Below are 19,643 nucleotides of genomic sequence, written 5' to 3'. Positions count from 1 at the left end.
TTATTCTAGATGTTCTGTTTAATTTTCAGAAGTTTTTCCTGCCTCTGACAGTTTAGGGATAAATTCCATATCCTTTCTCTGTTGGGTATTCCCATGTTATCTGTGTGCATGCATATGTATATATACTCATCCTGAAGAGCAATTTACTCAAACCCAATATTTGCCAAAGAGCAACATAGACCCAGTGCCAACAGTCCAGCCTTGTACAGTGAGAGATGTCCTTTTACATTAACAATGGGAGTTGATGGAGGCAGCTAAGTTTCCATTTAGGGTAGTCTGCAGAGAGGATCTTCTCAGTGTCTCAGTTGGTCCTTTGATAAGTTGAACTTGCTGGAGACACACAGGTTCCTCTGGGCTTGGCCACCATGCCTCTCTTTCCTCCACAAATACTTTACTTGTCAGAACTACTTTGCTCAGATGGCTGTACAGTACAGTCATGTTAAAACAACATTCATTTATAGAAAAAGATTGGCTGCCAAATTTTCCTTTTCCTGAGCAGGGAGTAAGGAATAGAGGAGGGAGAAATATCTCCTTTTCATTGTTTTCTGGCAGTTTACTCTGTTTGGGGCAGGAAGGAAAGCATATGTAAAGTGCTCATTTTAGTGTCTTAGATTAGCACCCTATGGATAAAATTTTTTTTAAAGGTCTGTGTAATAAGTGTCATTATGCTTTGCCACCTTTTTCTTTGTCATGAAGGCTGTTTCAGAGATTCCTGGCTAGGATTTATGCTTAATAACATGTGTCTGAGTAGATTTTCTGGAAATCCAATTTCTCTATTATAAAGTGTATATCATTAGATATACACTTAAGCATTGTTGAGTTTCAAACAGTTATCAAATAGCATCATTCAATGGAACAGTTAAGTGAAATAATCATGAAACAACTCTTTGTATAATGATATAATGAGTGCCTGGAAGTCAGGGAATTACTAACTCATGGTTGGTGCTCAATAATACGGGTGGGCTCACTGCCTAGATTTACAGAAAGAAGGAAGGGAGAGAGGAAGGAAGGAGGGAAGGAAGGAAGGAAGGAAGGAAGGAAGGAAGGAAGGAAGGAAGGAAGGAAGGAAGAGAGGGAGGAAGGAGAAAGGCTTGCAAAATAGATCCTAAAATCTGCAAGATAATTAAAAACATGAAATGAAATAGCAGAACATTTTCTATCTGTAGATTAATGTAAGTAAAAGTCTTAATTTAAAAAAAAATCGACATTAAAACAAGCCAAGTACATTTTGTTTTATGTGCACATAAGCTCATATTTTATAGTTAAGAGCCATAACCAGAATACAAATTTTATCCAGACAGTTTTACTGATATTTTTTTGTTATAAATTTAGAAGTATAGAACATATTATGGTTTTTATAAACATCACAGCTTAAAAAGTAACTGGAAAGCTGGCAAAAATTTACAGCTTTTCCATATTTCAGTAATAATTCCCATGATACTCTTTTGTGTATCTCCTTCTTCTGCCAAGTGCCTCCACCAAGCAATTCATTTATTTCGCATTAAGTTCAGTGGTGTTCTGCAGCTACTTCATTGATAGCCTTAAAAGTATGCAGTTAGATTTTCCAAGCATGTTTGAATGTTTCTTCCCTGCTTATGGGTTATCTAATGGTTTCTGTGGCTTTTGGTTGCAGCCTTATTAAGTGACACAAGAAAGAATGTATTGGAAGTAACCTCCACCCACTTACTGTTAATAGATGTTATGGAGAGATGCCTTGCCCATACAGAATTTTTTTCTGATAGATTATGAAAAAGTCCTCCTGACATTAAAATTTTTTGTAATTCTCCCTTCAGGAAATTTGTTCTCCCAGGTAAATTGTTACTTGGTGCCAATGAATCAGACAAACAATCTGGAGTGTTCCTATGTGTGATTTAGAATTTACATTTAACTTTAATGAAAGTGGTTCAATTTGGCCATAAGCCTGCCATGCCCTCAAATTGTTATCAACAAGGAGTCAAGGAGTATTACCAAGGATGATGTCTCAGTAGGAAATCACTGTATATTTTGCTTGCCAAAAAATAATCACCTTCAACATCACAATGTATAAATTTTTGTCAGACATTCTACTCACAAAAGAATGTGAGTTGGTAGCTTTTTATGTCAACCTAAGGTTCTATGAATAAGTCATGGCCTCAAGAGTGTTTGGAAGACATAGGTCTAAATACCATCCTAATTACTGCCCTTAGACAAAGATTAATTCGTTTACCATGAATTCACAGGGTACATGAAAAGTGATTGTTCATTATAAAGAAAAAATTCTACTATGCTGAGGTGAAATGCTAATTCTGGAGTTTATAAGACCCTACAAAGCTTAAACAAGCTAATAATATTTTAATAGAGATCTTAATAACATGTTGATGAATAAAACTAATAGGAAAGCATTTTCAATTACACCATAGCATGCCCTTGTCCCTTGTACTATAAGTAAGAGAGTCATGAACAGCCACTCACATTGTTGAACATGGTAGTTAGTTACTGTCTGAGGTCACTAAAGCTTATTTTGGATCACAGAATTATGTCAGTTTCTAATCCAGTTCTTCTCTTCATTAGGTCTGCATATATGTTCAGCAAATGATATCAATAAAGTTGATAGGACACAGTGTATTGCCCATGACTCCCACTTGTGAGCAGGCTGCTTGCAGCTTTTCACACCAAGCAAAGGAGTTTGGCTTTAGTAATAAATATATAATGACAAAAAGTAAAAGAAAAGAATTCAAACATAGGTACCAATAACATAAAAAGAAGCACAAGGGTGATGTGAGAGAAGAAGCCTTAGGGGATTACTAAATTCAGAAAAATATAGCTATATCACAGAAGTCATAAAAAGTTTAATATAATTTAATTCAATGTCCTATTTAAAGCTAACAATGGTTAGTACCTCTGCTTGGAGACATGAAAATATATAGAAGGGGAATTGTCAATTTTGGAATTTCCCAATAAAGCCCATTCTATTCTTAGGAATTTTTAAGGAACAAAAACTATTAGAATGGTGTAATGGCTAGTGACATGACATTCTTCTAAACCTGTCTTCTTTCCAAATTATTTTAAGGCCAAATGTAGCTTTTAGGATGGGGAACTTTTCTGATATTGTAACACATTAAAACTGAGCCTGTTAAGAGCTTCTTTACTGGCATTATTTCATCATTTAAACCTCCTAGCAACATGCAAGTGCCATTGTTTCTATAAAACCTCTACACCTTGAAAAAAGTGTCAGGTCCAGACAGTTTCACTGGTGAATGCCTTCCAAACTTCAAGGGTAGTGCCAGGTCTATTAGAAGCATTACAGAGTTTTAAAAAGAGATATTTTGTAAAAATATGAAGTAAAAAAAGCTACAATATCAAAATGTGATAATCACCCTGGTACACACACACACACACACACACAAAACTTAGCTGAATATAAACCCATAAATTTGGTTTGATTTATAAATATCAACATAAAAGCCTTACTTAAAACAATAGTAAATAGAATTAAGAAGCATCTAAAATATAATTCCCCATGACTAAGTGTGATATGACAAGAATACAAAAAAAAAAAAAAGAAAGAAACTTTTCAATGAAAAAGTATATATATATTACATGTATTTCATGGTCTCTCCAGAGGTATCAAGCCATGTAATATGAAAAATAGAGACATTCATTGAATAAGATACAAGGTACAAGAAACATTGTGCATAGGACAATGACGCCTTGGTCCCCTTCAAAGTAGGCACCTTGGGACCTCACACAGTTCTCCCAATTGTCATCAGCTACCCCATCATATTTTCCTGAATCTCAGTGACAGTCTGAAGTCTCTTCACTTTCAAAGGTAATATTAGTTTTGGAAAAAGCCAGAAGTTGCAGGACACCAAATCTGGCCTGTAGGGGGGCTGAGTCACCTGGGTTATTTGATGTTTCACCAAAAATCTCCACATAAGATGTGATTCATGAGTGGATGCATTGTCATGATGAAGCTACCAATCACCAATAGGCCATAGTTGTGGCCTTCTGAGTCATCTGAATAGTTTTCACAGAGGAATATTCAAGCTTAATGCAAAATTTGATGCAGATTCATTGCTCTACTCCCTCAGTCATTTTGAATATGATGGCCATACAGTATGTACACATGCTCAGTCAATGGCATCTACCACCCCAACTGACTGGTACAGTGAAGTCAGTTTTTTTTTTTTTTTTTTTTTTTTTTTTTAGGCAGGGATTAATTTTTCAATGTTCCACATTAGGAGAAAAAAAAAAAAAAAAAAGGGCTTCTTTGGAGGAAGGTGTGCTAGGCACATCTCTCCTGTCCAAAACCCTTTTGCCCATTTTATTTAGTTTGGGCTGAGGGAAATAGTTTATGTTTCCCCCCTCTCAGACCTCTGGGCCCTTTCTGTCCAAGCCATTAGGATAGAAAAGAGAATTCAGTTTTAAAGTGAAGCCCACAGACCACCCCATTCTTCACCAACTCAGCCATTTAGTTCAGCCAAACTGTTGAGTCTCCGGAGGCAGCGCTGCAGAGAGGATTAAGTGAGGCTTATGCGTACAGACAATCACTCAGGTAATGCGGTCATAGGCTTATGCCCTTTGAAAACAGAAAACACATGTTAATTTATGTAACATAACCAACAAAAAAGTCTCTAAATCTGTAAGACTGTCTTATTGGGAAGACATACAGTTGCAAGGCACTTGACATTCTACTTGCCTGCAACTTGAATCTCTTTGGTGATATCACAGATATGGTTTAATTTTCAAGTGAAACCATTTTTTAAATGAGAAGAAACTTTTAAGACGGTTAGCTGCCCTACTTTACAGTCTGCCACTGATCATTGTGATTTTCCTTGAATACTGATTTTTCTCCCTAAGATTACTCTCCTTGTCTTTAAAGGGACTACATTAAGTCAATTTTTAATTTGTCCTGTTCATTTGCATAAGCATAACAAGAGCAGCAAATGATCACTTATGATCTTTAGTTCTGTTTTGCTGGAACTTACCCAAGGAACATTTAGGGTGGCCCTCAGTCTGCTCTTCAGTGCACAGAAGCTGGGCCACATACCTGGCATTCATCCTTGCCTGTACACACCTGTCCTTTCCAAGTCTTTCTGGTTTTCCATTGTGCCTTAAGGTCCCTTCTAGCCATCTTTCAGGAAAACAACCTTCGTTCCTTCCCTGGAGAGATTGCTGTGGACCGCACAACCAACCATGGCAGCAGGCCTTTTATTTCGCGGGCTTTTATTACCTTTGAAAGTCATTCCCAGTTCCTTAGGGCTTTTTGGTAACAACATGAGCCCAAGCATGTCTCCTTTAGGCTTGACATTCCAGTCAAAGGCTTGTTCAGAAAAAGGAACCTCTATTAACAACTGGTCTTATTAGGTCTATGCAAAGAAACTTAAGTCATTACTTACTTGTTTAGAATGCCAAACTCTGGAGAGATCAAATAGGGAGAAAAATATACAACGTGAAGGAAAATCTTTGTTCTAATATTCACTGAACTGGCATTTCCATTCTTCATATTTTCATTTTCCCCCACTAAAAAAAATTTTTTTGTTTGTTTTTCCATTACAGTTGTCTCTCTTTTTTTTTTTTTTTCCCCTCTTGCTTCCCTGTATCCTGCCCCTCCCTTCCCCCACATTCAGTCCCCACTCAGTTGCCCATGTCTGTGGGTCATTTATACATGTTCTTTGATTTTACACTTCCCCTTCTTACCCCCTTTTCTCCCTCCCCCCTCCCCCCTTGTTACTGTTAGTCTACTCCTTGTTTACATACCTCTGGTTCAATTTTGCTCATTTGTTTGTGTTGTTCATTAGTTTCCTGTAATAGGTGACAGCATAACGTATTTTTCTTTCGTTGCCTGGCTTATTTCGCTAAGCATAATTCTCTCTAGTTCCATCCATGTTGTTGCAAATGGTAGAAGTTCCTTCTTTCTTTCTGCTACATAGAACTCCATTGTGTAAATGTACCACAGTTTTTTGATCCACTCATCTACAGATGGGCATTTAGGTTGTTTCCAGCACTTGGCTATTGTAAATAGTGCTGCTATGAACATTGGAGTGCATAGGTTCTTTTGAATTGGTGTTTCAGGATTTTTCGGATATAATCCCAGTAATGGAATTGCTGGTTCAAAAGGCAGTTCCATTTTTAGTTTTTTGAGGAAATTCCAAACTGTTTTCCATAGTGGCTGCACCAGTCTGCATTCCCACCAGCAATGCACCAGGGTTCCCGTTTCTCCGCATCCTCTCCAGCACAAGTTGTTTGTTGATTTGTTGATGATGGCCATTCTGACTGGTGTGAGGTGGTATCTCATTGTGGTTTTTATTTGCATCTCTCTGATGGCTAGTGATGTTGAGCATATTTTCATATGTCTATGGGCCCTCTGTATGTCTTCTTTGGAGAAGTGTTTGTTCAGGTCCTTTGCCCATTTTTTAACTGGGTTGTCTGTCTTCTTGGTGTTGAGTCGTATGAGTTCTTTATATATTTTGGAGATCAATCCCTTGTCTGAGATGTCATTGGCGAATATATTTTCCCATATGGTTGGTTTCCTTTTCATCTTGCTGATGTTTTCTTTAGCTGAGCAGAAACTTTTTAGTTTGATGTAGTCCCATTTGTTTATTCTTTCCTTTATTTCCCTTGCCTTAGGAGATATATCAGTGAAAATGTTGCTACGTGGGATATCTGAAATTTTCCTGCCTATTTTTTCCTCTAGGACTTTTATGGTATCACGGCTTACATTTAAGTCTTTGATCCATTTTGAGTTTATTCTGGTGTATGGTGTAAGTTGGTGGTCTAGTTTCATTTTTTTGCATGTCCCTGTCCAGTTCTCCCAACACCATTTGTTGAAGAGGCTCTTTTCACTCCATTTGATGTTCTTTCCCCCTTTGTCAAATATTAGTTGACCATATGAACCTGGGTTTATTTCTGGGCTCTCTATTCTGTTCCATTGATCTATATGTCTGTTTTTATGCCAGTACCAGACTGTTTTGATTACCGTGGCCTTGTAGTATAGTTTGATATCAGGTATTGTGATTCCTCCTACTGTGTTCTTCTTCCTCAAAATTGCTGTGGCTATTCGGGCTCTTTTTTGGTTCCATATAAATTTTTGAAGTATTTGTTCTAGGTCTGTGAAATATGTTGCTGGTATTTTAATAGGGATTGCATTGAATCTATAAATTGCTTTGGGTAGTATGGACATTTTAATGATGTTGATTCTTCCCATCCATGAGCATGGTATACGCTTCCATTTATTTGTATCTTCTTTAATTTCTTTCTTCAATGTTATGTAGTTTTCTGAGTACAGGTCTTTTACCTCCTTGGTTAAGTTTATTCCTAGGTATTTTATTTTTCTTGTTGCTATGGTAAATTGAATTTTTCTTTCAGTTTCTATCTCTGAGTTTTTATTGTTGGTGTATAAAAATGCCTTTGATTTCTTAATATTGACTTTGTATCCTGCTATTTTGCCAAATTCACTTATTAGGTCGAGTAGTTTTTTTGTGGAGTCTATAGGGTTTTCTATGTACACTATCATGTCATCTGCAAATAATGACAGTTTTACTTCCTCTTTTCCAATTTGGATGCCTTTTATTTCTCTTTCTTGTCTGATTGCGGTGGCTAGAACTTCCAAGACTATGTTGAATAGGAGTGGGGAGAGCGGACATCCTTGTCTTGTTCCTGATCTCAGGGGGAATGCTCTCAGTTTTTGCCCATTGAGTATGATGTTGGCTTCAGGTTTCTCATATATGGCCTTTATTATGTTGAGGTATGCTCCCTCTATTCCCATTTTGCTGAGAGTTTTTATCATAAATGGGTGTTGTACTTTATCAAATGCTTTTTCCGCATCTATTGATATTATCATGTGGTTTTTGTCTTTCATTTTGTTTATGTGGTGTATTACGTTTATTGACTTATGAATGTTAAACCATCCTTGCTTCCCTGGGATGAATCCTACTTGATCGTGGTGTATGATCTTTCTAATGTGTTGCTGGATCCGGTTTGCCAATATTTTGTTGAGGATTTTAGCATCTATGTTCATCAGCGATATTGGCCTGTAGTTTTCTTTCTTTGTTGTGTCTTGACCTGGTTTTGGAATTAGGGTTATACTGGCTTCATAGAATGAGTTTGGCAGTCTTCCCTCTTCTTGTATCTTTTGGAATAGTCTGAGAAGGATAGGAGTTAGTTCTTTCCTAAATGTTTTGTAGAATTCACTTGTGAAGCCATCCGGTCCAGGGCTTTTGTGTGCTGGGAGTTTTTTGATTACTGCTTCAATTTCACTAGCTGTTATTGGTCTATTCAGACTTTCTGCTTCTTCTTGATTCAGTTTGGGAAGACTATAGGTTTCCAGGAATCTGTCCATTTCCTCTAGGTTGTCAAATTTCTTGCCATACAGTTGTTCATAATAATTTCTTATAATCCTTTGTATTTCTGTGGTATCAGTTGTGATTTCTCCTCTTTCATTTCTGATTTTATTTATTTGGGTCCTCTCTCTTTTTTTCTTGATGAGCCTGCTTAAAGGCTTGTCAATTTTGTTTATTTTTTCAAAGAACCAGCTCCTACTTTTGTTGATCTTTTGAATTGTTAGTTTAGACTCTATGTCATTTAATTCTGCTCTGATCTTGATGATTTCCTTCCTTCTACTTGATCTGGGCTTTGCTTGTTGTTCTTCCTCTAGATCTTGTAGCTGTAGGGTTAAATTTTTTATTAGATATTCCTCTAGCTTTTTTAGGTAGGCCTGTATTGCTATGAACTTTCCTCTTAGGACTGCTTTTGCTGTATCCCATAGGTTTTGGGTTGTTGTGTGTTCATTATCATTAGTTTCCAGAAACTTTTTGATTTCTTCCTTGATGTCATTGTTAACCCATTCATTATTTAATAGCATGTTATTCATTCTCCATGAGTTTGAATGTTTTTGAGTTTTTTCCTTGAGGTTGATTTCCAATTTTAAGCCATTGTGATCTGAGAAGATGCTTGATATAATTTCAATTTTCTTGAATTTGTTAAGGCTTGTTTTGTGTCCTACCATGTGGTCTATCTTTGAAAATGTTCCATGTGCACTTGAGAAGTATGTATATTTTGCTTCTTTGGGGTGAAAACTTCTATATATATCGACTAAGTCCATTTGATCTAGAGTGTTGTTCAGTGCCTCCATATCTTTGGTGTTTCTTTGCTTCGAAGATCTGTCCATTGTTGACAATGGGGTGTTAAAGTCCCCTACTATGAGTGTGTTGTTGTCTATATCTTTCTTGGAGTCTTTCAAAAGTTTCCTTACATATTTGGGTGCTCCTAAGTTTGGTGCATATATATTTATAAGGGTTATATCTTCTTGATGGATTTTTCCCTTAAGTATTATGAAATGCCCTTCTTTGTCTCTTTTTATGGACTTTGCTGTGAAATCTGTTTTGTCTGATATAAGTATTGCTACCCCGGCTTTTTTTTCATGTCCATTTGCTTGGAATACATTTTTCCATCCCTTTACTTTCAGTCTGTGTAGATGTTTTGTTCTAAGGTGGGTCTCTTGTAGACAGCATATATGTGGGTCATTCTTTCTAATCCATTCAGCTACCCTATGTCTTTTAATTGGAGCATTTAATCCATTTACATTTAAGGTTATTACCGATAAGTACTTATTCATTGTCATTTTTCCCCTTTGTACTCGTGTTCTTCTCTGTCTCTCTCTATTTCTTTATCTTCTTAGAGCAGACCTTTTAGCATCTCTTGCATTGCTGGTTTGGTGGAGATGTATTCTTTTAGCCTTCTTTTGTCTTGGAAGCTCCTTATTTCACCCTCCATTTTGAATGAGAGCTTTGCTGGGTATAGTATTCTAGGTTGTAGGCCTTTGTTTTTCATTGCTTGGAATACTTTTTGCCATTCCCTTCTGGCTTGTAGTGTTTCTGCTGAGAAATCTGATGATAGCCTTATTGGAGTACCCTTGTATGTTATTAGTTGTTTTTCTCTTGCTGCTTTTAGGATCCTCTCTTTGTCTTTGAATGTTGCCATTTTAATTATGATGTGTCTTGAGGTGGGCCTGTTGGGGTTCATCTTCATTGGGACCCTCTGTGCTTCCTGGACTTGCGTGACTTTCTCTCGTCATGTTAGGAAAGTTTTCTGTCATTAGTTTTTCAAAGAGGTTTTCTATCCCTTGCTCTTCTTCTTCTCCTTCTGGAATTCCTATGATACGGATATTATTACGTTTCATGTTGTCCTGCAGCTGTCTTAGAACCTCTTCAGTCTTGTTCAGTCTTTTTTCATTTTGTTGCATTGTCTGGGAGTTTTTGTGTAGGTTGTCCTCCAGCTCGCTGATCCGATCTTCTGCTTCCTCTAGCCTGCTTTTAATTCCTTCTACTGTGTTCTTCAATTCAGAGATCGTATTTTTCATTTCCTCCTGGCTCTTATTGATAGCTTCTATGTCCTTTTTCATGCTCACGTAATTTTCTGTGAGTTCCTTGTAGTTTTTCTGGAGTTCTTTGAAGTTTCCGCTGAGCTCATTCAGCTTCTCCATAATCCATGTTTTGAATTCCATATCTGATAGTTCGCTCCCCTCTATTTCATTTAGCACTCTTTCTGGGGATTCTACCTTTCCTTTTGATGGGAGGTTGTTTCTCTGTCTCCCCATTTTTTTGACTCCTATTGTTTGTTGGTGCTTCTTGGAATGATCTGCACTTCCTGGATCTGCCTCTGGTGGCGTCAGATCATCTGAGGTCAGTTGTTTATGCATGCACATTTCAGTCTACTCTCCTTGGCTGCTAGAATACATTGATGTTGCACAAACCATTCTTGTTATATTAACAATGACTGGACTTATTCTGGACAGACCCCTACATTACCAGTCAGCAGGGAAATGCAAATTAAAACCACAACAGGATACCAACACACACACACTCACACACTCACACACACACACGCCTATTAGAATGTCTAAAATTCTAGTTTCCTTGTGTCTCTTTGCAATCTAATCCTTCTTCTATCCCAGATAACTACTGATCTTATTTCTGTCACTAGAGACTATGTTACATTTTATAGACTTTTATATAAGTGTACATTATTTAATCATTCATGGCTGGTTTCTCTTACTTAGTAAAATGATTATAAGGCTCATTCAGGCTATTGCATGCATCACAAGTTTATTCCTGTTTATTGGTGAGTAGTATTCCATTGTATGGGTACATCAAAACTTGTTGATTCTGTCTGTTAGGTATTTCATTTGTTTCCAGTTTGGGCTTACTATAAATAAAGTAGCTGTGAACATTTGTGTATAAGTACTTGTTGGGGCATATGTTCTTATTTCAGTTGGGTAAAAATCTAAGAATGGAATCGTTAGATTATATATTGATAATAGACATATTTTTAACTTTTAAATAAATTGTTAAATAGTTTTCCAAAGTGTTATATTGAATTGAATTGAACTTAAATGTTTTCTACAGAACAACATTCATTCTCTTTTGAACTTACCCAATAAGACTTTTAACCTCAACACATTGCTGAAAGTTTCTTGTTAAGAGATCTGGTCAAGATGGTGGCATAGGCAGGTGTAGCTCACCTCCTATACAACCACATCAAAATTACAACTAAAATATAGAACAACCTTCAGCCAGAAACATCAGAAATTGAGTTGAATGGAAGTCTGACAACTATAGAATCAAAGAAACCACATCCATCAAGATGGGAAGGAGGGGTACAGATATGGAATGAGCTGCTCTCTCACCCACATGTGGTGGATAAAAATTCGAGAGAGATATCTTAAGAGTGAGGAGTCCCAGCCCCACACCAGTCCCCCCAGCCCTGGGTTCTAGTGCCAGGAAGATAGGTCCCCACAACCTATGACTGCAAAAGCCAGCAGGCATAGAGTTGGTGGAAGAAACTGCTGGAGTCCCAAGCAGTTCATTGTAAAGAACCCATACATGGACTCACCTACTCAGACTCCCTCCCTCTGAGCTCCAGCACTGGGGTAGCAGCTTGAAAGATGCCACTGGTATACATGGAGAAACTGAAGTATCTGCCATCAGGCCAGCAGAGGCCATTCTCTCTTTTCTAAACCTTCCCCCCATAGAGCCCACAGCTGGTGCTATATCTGAGACTCCATCAACCTGGCTAACACTGTTTGACCTTACCCACATTAGAGATACCCAACTTAATGACCCACCCAAGCTGCTTTTCCATATGAATGGCTGCTCTTGGCTCATGCTTCCCAACTTCCTAAATCCTATCAAGCAAGCAACAGCTGGCCTCAGTGAATTTCAGGCCTGGCACCACCAGCTTAGGTTCACAGCTCAGCTTTGCCTGGGAATCTCCAAGCCCAACACAAGTAGCAGCCATCTCAGATTGCTTTATAACTCAGGCATGGTTTCCCTGGACAAAACTCAACTCAGGAAAAACCTTGGCCTGAACCACCCAGGAAACCCCAGGGCCAAGGCACCCAGTGAACCACTACAAACCACATCAGAGCACCACCTTGCCCTTGCACAACTGATCCTCCATGGAGAGTGAAGGTTGGTGGTCAGTGGTCACAGCCAGTCCTAGCAGCTGACTGGCCTGGATAAGCCCCTCACATTGATTCTCCAATAGCAACCAGAGCTCAACTACAAGAGGAGGGTTTACTCAGACCACACAAAGGATACACCTTGAGTGCTGAGCTTGGGTAATTGGTGAGGATGTGCCACTGGGACCTAGAGGACACTTATTATATTAGGACATACTACCAAAACATGGAATCAAAGAAGTTCTACCTAATACACAGAAACAAACACAGGGAGGCTGCCAAATTGAGGAGGCAAAGAAATATGGCCCAAATGAAGGAACAGAACAAAACCTCAGAAAAAAACTAAACAAAAATAGATAACCAACCTATGAGATGAAAAGTTTAAAACACTAGTGATAAAGATGGTCAGAGAAATGTTTGAGTACAACCACAAAATGAGGCAAGAAGTGAAGGTTATACAAAGTGAAATAAAAATATACAGGGAACCAACAGTGATGGGAGGGAAGCTGGGATTCAAATAAAGGATTCGGAACAAAAGGAAGAAATAAACATTCATCCAGAACAGAAGGAAGAAACAGGAATTGAAAAAAATGGCACGAGGATTAGGAACCTCTGGGACAACTTTAAACATCGTCGTCGTCGTCGTCGTCGGCAGCCGTCCGTCTCGAGAGACGATGGCGTAGCTTCTTGAGAGTCTATCTGCACCGCCGAGAATGGCTGTGCAGTCTGACTCGGGAGTGACAATCCCTGCCACACTTGTTACAGGTGAAGGCAGATGGCCGTTGTTGCTGCTGTTGACGCTGCTTCCGCCTCGATCTTTTCTGGACCGCCTCCTCGTTGCACGCAGCCTCTGCACGTGACGTACCTTGCCTGACCGCGAGCCTCCAGGCTAGGCGGTCGTCTGCTTGAACTTCCCATGTGTTGAGATTGATGGAGCATTGTGTCATGTCCTTTTTGCAGATGTCTTTGAACCGCAGTTTTGGGCGCCCTGTCATCCTCTTGCCTTCTGCTAGCTCGCCGTAGAGGAGGTCTTTGGGGATACGGCCTGCATCCATTCTTTTGACATGGCCGAGCCACCTGAGGCGTCTCTTGCTGAGAACTGCATGCAAACTGCTCATATTGGCTCGCTTCAGCACCTCGGTGTTGGGGACCTTATCCTGCCAGGCGACATGCAGGACGCGTCGCAGGCACCTCACGTGGAAGCTGTTGAGTTTCCTTTCGTGCCTTGCGTAGGTGGTCCACGTCTCGCTGCCATAGAGGAGAGTGCTGAGTACGCAGGCTTGGTAGATGCGCAGTCTGGTTTTCTCAGTGAGGCTGGAATTGTTCCACGCTCGCCGGTTCAGTCTGGCCATAACTGTGGCTGCCCTGGCGATTCTCCGGTTGACCTCCAAGTCGACTGACAGAGAGCTCGAGATGGTGGACCCGAGGTAAGTGAAGTCGTTGACAACCTCCAGGGTGTACCCGTCGATGGTGATGCATGGGGGAGTCCCCGTGCCTTGAGCCATAACATTCGTCTTCGTCAGGCTGATGGCTAGTCCGAACTCCTTGCATGCGTGGGAAAGGCAAGTGACTAGCTGCTGGAGTCCCTCTTCGGAGTGTGATGTCAAAGCTGCGTCGTCGGCGAAGAGCATCTCATGGATGAGCACCTCTTTGACTTTGTTCTTGGCTCGTAGACGGGCCAGGTTGTAGAGCTTGCCATCGGATCTGGTGTGAATGAAGACACCCTCGCTGCAGTCCTTAAAGGCGTATTGGAGGAGCATGGAGAAGAAGATTCTGAACAGCGTAGGCGCGAGGACGCAGCCCTGCTTTACTCCGCTGCTGACTGGGAAGGCCTCAGAGGTTGCGCCGTTGTAGGACACCGTGCTGTGCATGTTGTCGTGAAAGGACATGACCACAGCAAGCAGATGTGGCGGACAGCCAATCTTCCGTAGCAAGCTGAAGAGACCGCTTCGACTGACCAGATCAAACACCTTCGTAAGGTCGATAAAGGCGAGGTAGAGTGGTTTATGCTGCTCGTGACACTTCTCCTGCAGCTGGCGTAGGGAGAAGATCATGTCCACTGTTGATCGGCCAGCTCTGAAGCCACACTGGGACTCTGGGTAGACGCGGGAAGCAAGGGTCTGCAGGCGGGCAAGAGCGACCCGGGTGAATACTTTGCCGACGACGCTGAGGAGAGAGATGCCCCGGTAGTTGTTGCAGTCGCTGCGGTCTCCTTTGTTCTTGTACATGGTGATAATGTTGGCGTCTCTCATATCCTGGGGGATGTAACCCTCCTTCCAGCAGCGACAGAGTAGATGGTGGAGCGGCTGTAGCAGGACTGGTTTCCCGCTCTTTAGGATTTCTGGAGGGATTCCGTCGCTTCCTGGTGCTTTCCCGCAAGCGAGGTGGTCGATGGCTTTGCCGAGCTCTGCCACAGTAGGTGGGGTGTCTAGCTCCTCCATGACTGGTAGGTCTGGGATGGCGTTAAGAGCAGTGTCTGTTACGGTGTTCCTCGTTGCGTACAGCTCGAGGTAGTGCTCGGTCCACCGCCGCATTTGCTGTTCCTGGTCAGTGATGACCTCACCTGTCTTGGACTTAAGGGGGGCGATCTTGGAGGGGATTGGGCCTGTTGCCTTCTTGATACCCTCATACATTCCTCGTGCGTTGCCTATATCGGCGGCTTCCTGAATGCTTCTGCCCAGGTTTAGCCAATAGGTGTTGGCACAGTGGCGGGCGGTCTTCTGGACTTTGTTCCTGGCAGCCCGTAGAGCTTGAAGTGTACTGGGAGTGGGCGTGACCTTGTAAGCCAGTAGGGCCTTCCTCTTAGCCTCGATCACGGGTTCCATTTCTTCCCAGTGAGCCTCGTACCAGTCAGCGTTCTTCCGCTCTTTCTTCCCGTAAGCAATAATGGCGGAGTTGTATATGGCGTCGCGGAGACATGGCCATTTAGATTCGATAATGTCATCTGCCGCCACTCCCTCGCCGAGTGCATCTTCCATCTTGCTGATGAATTGCTGGGTCTTAACTGGGTTGCTGGCACAACTGGTGTTGATGCGTGGGCGACCCTTCATCTTGGAGTGGTGCAACCTCTTCGGCATTATGCGCACCTTGCTTACCACGAGGGCATGGTCCGTGTCGCAGTCTGCACTGTGGTAGCTGCGGGTGAGGAGGGTGCTGCCAATATCCGTTCTTCTGGTGATGACGAGGTCAAGCTGGTGCCAATGGCGGTAGCGGGGGTGCCTCCATGACACCTGGTGGATCTCTTTGCACTTGAAGAATGTGTTTGTCACGCACAGGCCGTGGTGACACGAAAGCTCAAGCAGTCGCTGACCATTCTCATTGATCTTTCCTCTCCCAAAGTTTCCAAGGCAGGTGGGCCAGGCCATGTGGTCGGCTCCTACTCTTGCGTTGAAGTCTCCAAGGAGATAGAGAGCGTTACTTCTGGGGATCTTGGATAACGCTTCGTCCAGTGCATGGTAGAACTGTTCTTTCTCTTCGATGGTGGCGCAGAGGGTTGGGGCGTACGCGCTAAGAATGCTGACTGGGCCGAAAGTTGTTGACAATCGGAGGGTAAGTAATCTCTCTGTGCCTCCTGTGGGTGGCTCTATGGAGTTAACAAGCGTGTTCTTCACAGCAAACCCAACACCGTGCTGTCTTGGTTGGTCCGGAGACTTCCCTTGCCAGTAGAAGGTGTAGTTGGTTTCTCTGATAGTTCCGTTGTCGGCCAACCGGGTCTCCTGTAGAGCCGCAATGTTGATGTTTAGTCGTGCCAGTTCCCTATCGATGACAGCGGTTTTCCTGGCACCCTTGATCCACGGAAGGTCTGCAGTAAGTCCGGGGCACATGGTCCTGATGTTCCAGCTAGCGAGGCGAAGAGCCGGAGGCTTCTTTCTTGTTGTTTGCTTGGAATTAACTGGTGCGGGTGTTTTGTGGCCCACTTTTCGAGAGGCGCCTCTCTGATCCCCACGCACCCAGTGGGGCAGGCGAGCCATGGCGAGATGGCACCTAATTGGCTGGGGCTGCCCAGCTTGAGGCGGGCGGTAGCTGTCCAGTGAGGTGCGATGACCTCTCCCACCGTCAGAGGACACCCCTGGCGCTCGTTTCCTTCGCCAATCGGATGAGCTTATAACCGGTATCTGTCTCCTCCCGTGTTGAGTCGACATCTTGCGATGACGCTGGAGTGTCCTCTCCAGTGAAACTGAAGCTACAGAGCCTGGGCAGGGTGATATGGAGGGTCTGCTGTTGCCCATGCAGCAGACCCCCCCTCTCTTCGCAGCTGAAGGGTCCAAGGGAAAGACAAAGTCAATACAGCTTGGCTTCAGGTGCGCTGCAGGAGTTGCCGGTGTTGACTACAACATCAAACCGCCTTAGGGACTCCGGCTCCGGATTTTCTGTCGGGGTTTACTCCCTTAGCCTTTCCCCTGAAGAGGTATGCCGCAAGGCAGCAGAGGTTTTTTGGAGTCAGAGTTTTCCTTCTCCATATGTATCTGGAAATGGACACAGCTCACTGGGTTCAAACAGCGCTGTAACTGGGTGGCAGCGAGCTCTCCCACACACGTCCTCTGGGGCCCTCGGTTTCCTGGGTTGCCAGTCATTCCAGCTCCGCGGGTACTTGGTGCCGCCGCCGCCGCTGTTCAGCCGAGACCCCGGGGCTCTGCGGCTCATTACCTTCCCCGACACGACATGGCCAAACGCCGCCGCCCGAAGAAGCGCGAGTCGCCGCTCGAACTGACCGCTGCCGAGACTCCGCTCCGGCCCGGGGATGAAGAGGAAGCCCAGAAGGAGGAGGAGGAGGAGAAGGAGGGAGGGGGAGGCAGATGGCCGTTCCGGGTTCCGCCTGAGCCCGCAGCGCAGGACGAGGAGGCGGGAGCAGCGCGGCGAAGGGGAGGTGGAGGAAGGGGAGGCGACGTCTCTTCCAGGCCCGTATGCGACCCGCGACGCCGGAGCCCAGGAGGAGGTCGGCGAGGAGGTGGTGGCAGCAGATCCTCATGCTCACACAGCGACAGCTTCCCCGCCTCCCGACTCCGCCCATTATAATTTAACAGTTATATAGATTTAGATTATTTGCGGATTTCTGTTGTTAAGTCTTATGCTCTTTAAAATACCCACAAACACATATCCTTGCCTCCCCCCTTCCAAACCAGGCTAGTTTTGGGAAAGTCAGAGAAACTGTTTTAAACATACCAACATCTAAATCATAGGTGTGCCAGAATGAGAAGAGGAAGAGCAAGAAATTTAAAATGTATTTAAAAAAATAATGGAAGAAAATTTCCCTAATTTGGCAAAGGAAAGAGACACACAAGTCCAGGAAGCACAGAGAATCCCAAACAAATTGGACCCAAAGAGCACCATACCAAGACACATAATTCAAATGCCAAAGGTTAAAGATAAAGAGAGAATCTTAAAAACAGCAAGAGAAAAGCAGTTAGTTACAAAGGAATTCCCATAAGATTATGAGTGGGTTTCTCAAAAGAAACTTCAGGCAAGAGGGGGCTGGTAAGAGTATTTAAAGTGATGAAAAGCAAGGACCTACAACCTAGATTACTCTATCCAGCAAAGCTATCATTTAGAATGAAAGGGCAGAGAAAGTGCTTCCCAGACAAGGTAAAACTAAAAGAATTCATCATCACCAAGGCATTTCTATATGAAGTGTTAGAGGGACTTATTTAAAAAAAAGAAGATCAATACTATGAACATTAAAATAACAAACTCACAACTATCAGCAACTGAATGTAAAAAACAAAAACAAATACAAACTAAGCAAACAACCAGAATAGGAACAAAATCATAGATATGGGGATCATTTGGAGGGTTATCAGCTGGGAGGGAGAAAGGGGAGAAAGAAAAAAATGGTGCAGGAATTTAAGAAACATAATTGGTAGAAATAAAATAGACAAGGGGATGTTGAGATTAGTATAGGAAAGGGTGAAGCTAAATAAATTACATGCAAGACCCATGGATATGAACTAAGGGTGGAGAAATTGCTGGAGGGAGGAGGAGGGAAAGGGAAAAGAAACTGGGACAACTGTAACAGCATAATCAATTAAATATACTTAAAAATAAATTTTTGTTGTTGTTGTTAAGATCATCAAAATTCTCCATGCTGCTGAGTTTAAAGTTTGGTCTTCATGCATTATCTTACTCTACCCATTAGCAGTCTTTGATGCAAATGATCTTTCCTTCCTTGGAATGCTCTTTGCTTCCTTCTAAAATGTGAGAAACGCTCACAATAAAAACCGGGACACAGGACTTGAGCAGTAAAGCGAGGCCTTTATTCACGAGTCTGCAGAGCCGGGCGCACCCTCATAGCCAGGAGAATGTGCGCGCCACAAATAGACAAAGGAAACTGGTTTTATAGTCTTAGCTTCCTCACCCTGAAATTGCCACCCTAAAGTGATTATTTTCTCCACCCTAAAATTGCCATTCTAAAGTGAGAGCGATTAGCTTCCCCTCCCTAACACAACTAGTTTCCCCTCCCCTCTCTTTCTTCCCCGTTTCTCCATGACCGGATACTCAGGAGGTACAATCTAACGTGTTCATCTAAATGCCCCTATTGTGATTTGTGAATATGCTATTGCTGTCCACTCCCTTCTCAGAGATCCTTTAATTACATTTGCCCTTAAGACCCTTTAATTACATTTGCCCTTTGTTACCAATGACTTTGCTACTGGTTTGGGAGTCACTATGACCTTGTTTCTAACATAAGACAACTCACTTTCCTGGCTTTCTTCTTATCATTTTGTTCATTCCTGTCCAATCTGTCCTGTAGGATCCTCTTTTCCTTCCAAAGATCTAAATGTAGGAGTGTCCTACAATTCAATGCTTGTTTCTCTTTCCTTCTCTGTCTATGCATGTTGTAGTTATCTCATCCATGTCAGTGGCTTTAAATGCCCTAAGTTCTTTGTTCTGTTTTTCCACTCCTCCATCTAGCTGTCTATCTTTCTTCCTTTCCTCCCTTCCTCTTTGTTTTTTTTTTAATCATTTCTATCTCGATCCTTACCTTTTCACTGGAGCTCCAGTATCACGTATTCAATTACCTATTCATTTGGTATCTGAAATGCATATCTGAGTATACATGTATATATTTAAGGAAAAAACTTGTGATTTCTCCTCAACCCCAACTCAAGCCTCCCAAATCTAGATCTTTCCCATCGCAAAAAATGACAAGTCCATTCACTAAATTGCCTAGGTCACAAAACTAAAAGTTAATATTGATTTTTTTCTC

The 19,643-nt window shown here is 42.1% G+C and overlaps 1 pseudogene; it reads right to left on the bottom strand.

Moving 5' to 3' along the window:
* LOC149996313 (large ribosomal subunit protein eL18 pseudogene) overlaps nucleotides 1–17,083 on the bottom strand; it is a 69,430-nt pseudogene extending 52,347 nt beyond the window's left edge.
* Nucleotides 17,084–19,643: the final 2,560 nt, after the last annotated feature.

The sequence above is a fragment of the Furipterus horrens genome, unplaced genomic scaffold (assembly GCF_987537825.1).
Source record: "Furipterus horrens unplaced genomic scaffold, mFurHor1.1.pri manual_scaffold_12, whole genome shotgun sequence".
Taxonomy (NCBI): Eukaryota; Metazoa; Chordata; class Mammalia; order Chiroptera; family Furipteridae; genus Furipterus; species Furipterus horrens.
Note: the sequence above shows the minus strand (reverse complement) of the source record. Positions and strands in the feature narration are given on the sequence as shown.